Below are 6,028 nucleotides of genomic sequence, written 5' to 3'. Positions count from 1 at the left end.
TTGGGCATTTTCCACTTAGGCTTTGAGCTCCTTCTGGGGGCAGGGATATATTCTTGCCTACATTTGAGAGAATTTGTGGAGAACACTGTTGGTCCTGGAGTCCACCTTTACTTAGGGATTCACATCCTTCCTTACAGCTTCTTTCCTGTATCTCATTTAGACTCTGACTAAACCTCTTGGGCTAACAGCAGCCTTTTCATGCACACCCCATGGTCCTGCAAGGCCTGTGAAATTGCAGATTAGAATACTGGGTCCAGGGATACACTTGGAGTTAGGTGGACTCTGGGGAATGTGGCCATGAGCCACTAAATGGCTCAAAGGAATGTTGGCTTGACATCCTTGCATTCTACCAGAGGCCTAGAGAAACGCACTGTTTCTCACCATTCAGGGAGGGAAAGCAGGTTCTGTTAGATCAAGAACTTGGGAAATGGTTATTTTAATCTTGACAAGAGGACAAGGTGGGATTCAGGATACAAAAGTTGCAGACTGGATAAAATCTGTAGGCTATGGGACTCTTAAGTGCCTCCATGTGTGAGCCTGCTTGGGCTGCCATAACAAAGTACAAAAGACAGAAGAGAGGAAGCAACAGGCATCTTTTCTCACCATCTGGAGGCTAAAGTTTGAGAATAAAGTGTCAGCAGGGTTGGTCTTCTAAAGTTCCTCCTTTGCTAATAGTTGGCTGTCTTCTTGCTGTATCCTCACATGACCTTCCCTCTGTGCATGCTGATGTCTTAATTTTCTCTCTTTCTAAGGACACCAGTCTCTAATGACCTCGTTTTATGACTTACCCCTTCAAAGACCCTGTCTGCAAATACAGTCACACTCTAGGGTACTGGGGGTTGGGACTACAACATATGAATTTGAGGTAACACAATTTGGTTTATAACACACCATCCCAAATAACCTCTGCATGTAGGTGCCACACCATGTGTCTGTGAGTGTTCCCAAGACAGAAGTCACCATGAAGTTTGGACTTTAGGGAAGCCAACTGCTCATCAGGTGTTTTGGACCCAGAACCTGACCAATGGGACTCTGCAAACTGTAGAGTGACTGCCCGACCCAATCACATTTTCCCTCTTGGGAAGTAGGAAATGAGACATGCTCAGAGAAGCTGGGAGCTCCTTTCTGATGGGAAAATACCAAGTCACTAGCCTTTTGGCTGGATCCTGAGGGAATGAGAACCATACTTCTCGATCTGTGGGAGATCAGCTGTACTTCCCAGGCTTGACCAAGAGGAGCCAGAGTGACTGGTCAGTCTCCATGTTCCATGTCACACAAATGCCAGGACTCACTCATTCCTTGCCACCAAACTTTAATTTGAACAGAGAGATGTATGAATGGTGGACATTGCCAAGGAATACATGAGGAAAGAGTCCTTTGAATGGGCCATTAGGTGACCTCTGAGAGACCATGATGTCCAGGATGAAGAAAGAAGTGAGGTCTCACGTGTCTCTCAGTTTGGGCTCCCCCAGAAGCAGATTATGAGACAGATTTGTATGAAAGTAGTTAATAAGGGAGATGATCCCAGGAAGGACCAACAAAGAAGTAGGGGGGTGAGACAAGGAAGGAAAAGAAGCCATTATAGGGTGTGTTAATGAGCAGATTGCCACTGAAAGCAACTGGAGACCTCTGGAGGATGAAATAGAATGTGTCTCTCAGTTGTTCCATCTGCCTTGAGGAAGCTACAGTATTTATCCATCAAACTTAACTGAAATTGGTTGAAGATCATGAACTTCCCTGTACTTGCAAACTGTCCTAGGGGTCTCACACCCTCCTGCTCCCCCTTTAGGCAGTGACTTGCAAGTGCTGGCAGTAGGCAGCTGTAGGCACATGTGGGAACAGGGAGTAGGACCCTGGGGTTGTGGGCATCCTGCTGCTGTCTGCAATGAACATTTCCTCCAAGAGTCTTTTCATGCTTGGAGGAGTTGACCATGTGAACTAGTGGAAAAGGACTGGACATTGTGGTCAGACTATTGGGTGTCTGATTCCTTATCAAACACACAAAAAATTGAATTCTTTTGGCTTCACTTCATAAATCCAACTCTCTCCCCTTCTACTTTGGTCTATGCTAGGCCATTCTTTTATGTTGTTGCTAGCAGAGTTAAAGAAACATGGAGAGGCCTGAAATTAAATACTTAAGTAAATTATTGTAAATCTCTCAGATTAGGGAACATAGCACTATACTCAATTGGATTTTTTAAAACTTATTTCCTGTTTCCTCCACAACAGGTAAAACATAGGTAATTATTTAATATATGAGATCAACTGGTATAAAGTCTATTTTTCTTATACTCTGAATCATTCCAGGGGTAGAGGGAACTTGCTTTTGTCACCAAAGAGATGGCAGGCCACAAGTTCAGGAGTGAGAACAGATGAAATGTACCCCTCAGGTGGGCTCCTGGGCCTGTTTGTCTTTACATATTATGTCATGGAAGTGGTGGGGTAAGTATTGGGAAGCCTTCTTGGAATAAGTCAAGGGGTTACTACTCAGACAAGCCTGACTAGAACTTGAGGTTCCCTGCTAATGGTAACTGGCAGAGTCCTGCTCTGTGGAGAAGCCTGCCACCCAGCTGCCTTGTGAAGAATGGGAGGAAGCCTTTGTCCTCCTCCATCTCTTCTATCCCTTCTCTGTTCTCTTGTAAATCCCACCACCACCATTTGGACTTGTTCTTTGTAGGAATGATGTCTTGTTCAAAGAAGTGGGTGCTTAACTTCTCTGAGACTCAGTTTCCTCATTTGTTGAAGAACTAATTTGGTGTGAGAATCAAGTAAGAGGATGTAGGAGAAGTGCTTAGCAGGTGTCTAGACATAGTATATATTCAATAACTGGCGGTGGCAGTCATTGTTTTTACGTATGGGGGCCGAAGGCAGATAATTTTGGCTTTCTCTGTACTATTTAATAAACAAAATACCCAAAATACCCTTATTCCCCCAGGTAAAATACCACTGGGGGAAATAAGCAGAAAGAAAAGAGATGGGGTTTTTAAAAAGTTTTCACTTGATACCTGTAAGTATTCTGGCAGGAGAAAACATTTTGGGGTGATGGAAATGTTCTATGTCTTGACTGTGGCAGTGACAGTTACATAAGTGTCAATATCAGCAGCCCAAGAAAGGGGGTGGGGGGGATTGGGCTGGGATGGATAACTAGCCTCTTTTACCACATTCTAGGCACCAAGTTTAATTGTCCTGGAATTAAGATTTAACAGCCTGTTCTTTCTTCTCCAAAATAAATGGACAACACTTGCCTACACACACACACACACACACACACGCACACACACACGCACACACCACCACCACCACCACCACCACCACTCTGGTGTGAAGGGCACCTCATCCAGACATCTCTTAAATCCCGCACGGGCTGGAGAGGCACTCCACCCAGGGCAGGGTCCGAAGGGGAAGACTTTTCTTATCCAATCCCGCCACCTGGTGGACAACTTGGGCACTGCAGAGTCCTTAATGAGACATCGATCCGCTAGCGGGGGGGGGCTTAAGAAAGTGAAGGGATGGGGGAACTGCCTGACGGAGTGGGGAGTGCTCGGTGAAGGGGGCAAAATGGGAAAATCAGGACAACTGTAATAGCATAATAATAAAATATAATTTAAAAAAGAAAGTGAAAGGATCAACGTTTGGAGCCACGGATGTCTTTGATGGAATGTCCACGTCATGTATCCACGAAAATGCTAGAATTTCTGGCCACATTAGGGAGGGACGGACACAGAGATTTAACCCCTACGGTTTCTGGCCCGCTGCCCAGAACCATTCTCTTAGAAAGGCAACATGGCGGGGGTGGAGGTAAAAGTCATCTACAATCTGGTCCGCTTTCCCCTCTTGGATAACCCAGCACTCCAGTCGAGCCCTCAATACAAGGTAATCTCAGCTGGGGTGAGGAACGTTTTCTCGCCTGCATTGCCCAGACCCCAAAGCCGGTGTCAGCATGGCATCTCCTCTCTTTGACCACATGGCGCCATAGCACCGCTCGCCCTTGGCTGGAGAACGGCGCGACACCGCGAAGCGGCTTCTCTTTGCGTTTTTCAGTGGCACAAGTAATTTATTGGGATACACTGGATGCAGGAGTAGCTGCAGACTCGACGCGGTGGTGGGCTATAAGTGAGGGTCTCTTCTTCCTGATACTCCCTCCCTTTTCCCCCTAACCAAAATCAGAAGCCACCTTCACCGTTCTCTCGCTCTCTGAACCTACTGGACTCACCGCACCCTTGCAGAACTGCCTATCCCGCATTCCACCCACTGGACTCCATACGTTCGTGGGGATCACTCCAGAGAGCAGAGGCCGCATCGTGGTACTCCTGTGGAGCCCTCCTCGTGGCCCGCGCGCGCCCAGGCCACCCGATGAGTTCACTGTCCTGATAGAACCTGGGGTGGAGAGAGGAGATGGTACGCACGTGGAGGAAGAATGGGAGAAAGTTACAAGCAAGGAAAATGTATCCCCAAGTGCAGACGGCCCCTGTAGACACGCACTTTCTAAGTCTCCGCTGCACCGGTAGGCGGACGGGGAGCTGGCGGATCCCGCGGCCCGGGGACTTGAAAGCTTTAATCCTGCTTGAGATCTTAAGTACCCTGCGGGAGCGCTGAGCTCCGGCGCCTCCTGGCGGTGGCGTGCGGGCCACGAAGTTACTCCCGCCGGAGGCTGTAGAGTCTGCGGCACCCTGGATCCGCCAGCAGGCCTGCATTTTCCCATTCTTTCGGGTGGCGGCGCGGAGGCCTATTCGTCTTTTTATTAAAAACGGTGCCCCGGGAGGAAAAAGAAAATTAAAGCCTTTTAAAAACAGGGTGGGAGAAAGGGGGGAGGGAGAAAGGAAGAGAGCAAGAGAGTTGGGGCGTTGGTGAAAGCAATAAAACTCAGATCGCTTCCTTAGAGAGATAGCGGCGTTTATAATGAGATGGGGGAATCAGGAGTTTATTTGAAGATCCTGGATAAAAAGATGATATATCGACACAGTTTAGAGTGTCATTGTGCCTGGCCTCTCAGAAAGGCACAAGTACGTATTTCCTGAAATACCGGCCAACACAATATCTAATCCACATGTCACTTCCACATTTCATGGGAAGGGAACCTCAGCATTTCACAAATTCGCGCCTGGTTTCCAAGTTCTGGGTGGGAAGACCCCATCCGGGAAGGCTTTGGGTCCTCTAGAGGCCCCTCCCCTGGCCTATGTCTTCAGTCGAAGTAATCATTTAGACATGGGCTTTTATAAATACGTCTGGGAACTGTCCTTATGTTAGGTAAATATTGGATTAGCTTTTCAATGACCAGGCTCTTGAAAAAGCTCCAGAAATCCACACCGGGTCTTAACTAAGCCTAACAGTCAATAGGTAAGAAAAATAAGTGAATTTCCTGGTTGGGGTGAGGGGTGTTGAAAAGGAGATTCCATCTCCTTTCGAGTTATCTGATTCTACTAAATATGACAGTAGCACTAATTAGGGAAAGAAGGAGTGCCCAAATTTTGGATTAGCTGTAATACCCATCATCTCTGTTGTGCTCCTTAGGGCTGGGCCACCTTTGCCCACAGGAGAACATGTGTGGGTTCTGTTTTTATTTCCACGGTGCTCAGCACAAACTCTCTTTGTTTAGCACATATTTTTTGTTTGGGGTTGCTTATGGAAGTTTTGGACCCAGTTATTGGTGAGGCACATGGTCCAAAGGATCTCCCACTGCCCCATGCTAACTTAGACAGCTTAGGTAAAGCAAAAACAAAATAAAACAAAACAAAAAACCCCCAGCAAATTCCTTGGAAGCTCTGCCCTGCCTCCCTGTTACTGAATTTTGCTAACAAAGCGATGCTGGAGACATCAAGGATTAAAGAGGAAGTCCCTCTCTCCTCCAACATGGCATGAGGGGGGAAGGTGGGGCTGGTAAAAGTATATGAACTGGTTTTCCATCACACCAAGATGCCAGTGGGATCTCTGCACATAATTCAAATGACATGAGGGTGGTAGCGGAGTGGGGCAAAGTCGATGTGGTTCAGAACCAGCTAGGTCCGAGATCCACCTAGGCCTAGGATTG

This window comes from Phyllostomus discolor, chromosome 9, assembly GCF_004126475.2.
Source record: "Phyllostomus discolor isolate MPI-MPIP mPhyDis1 chromosome 9, mPhyDis1.pri.v3, whole genome shotgun sequence".
NCBI lineage: Eukaryota > Metazoa > Chordata > Mammalia > Chiroptera > Phyllostomidae > Phyllostomus > Phyllostomus discolor.
This window is presented reverse-complemented; position numbering follows the sequence as displayed.